Consider the following 481-nt stretch of genomic DNA (forward strand, 5'->3'; position numbering starts at 1 on the left):
CCACATTCTTCACATTCTCTGTTTTTTTCTCAAATATTTCTAATGTCTCATTTGTGTCTACTTCTATTTCTTCTAAGGAATTTAAGGAATTACATCTGAAATGCTGTTGATACTAAAATGAGAGATATATGAGAATCTCATCTAAGTCTCCTGAGCTTAGGAAAAGCAACCACTGAGCAATAACAGGCCGGAGACTCAGAACTTTGGTGTTTCTGTTAATGTCTTTTCCATTGCAGTACTCAGACTCAGAACTTGCTCTGTTAGTGTCTCACCCTTACAGGCCGGAGACTCAGAACGTAGGTTGATCTGCTATTGTCTCACTGGACGCGCTGGAGACTCAAAACTTTGGTGTTTCTGTTAACGTCTTTTCCATTGCAGTACTCAGACTCAGAACTTGCTCTGTTAGTGTCTTTTCCCTGACAGAACTCAGACTCAGAACAGTGTATCTGTTAACGTCTTTTCCATTGCAGTACTCAGACTC

The sequence above is a fragment of the Sinocyclocheilus rhinocerous genome, unplaced genomic scaffold (genome assembly GCF_001515625.1).
Source record: "Sinocyclocheilus rhinocerous isolate Xijiao unplaced genomic scaffold, SAMN03320098_v1.1 scaffold889, whole genome shotgun sequence".
Taxonomy (NCBI): domain Eukaryota; kingdom Metazoa; phylum Chordata; class Actinopteri; order Cypriniformes; family Cyprinidae; genus Sinocyclocheilus; species Sinocyclocheilus rhinocerous.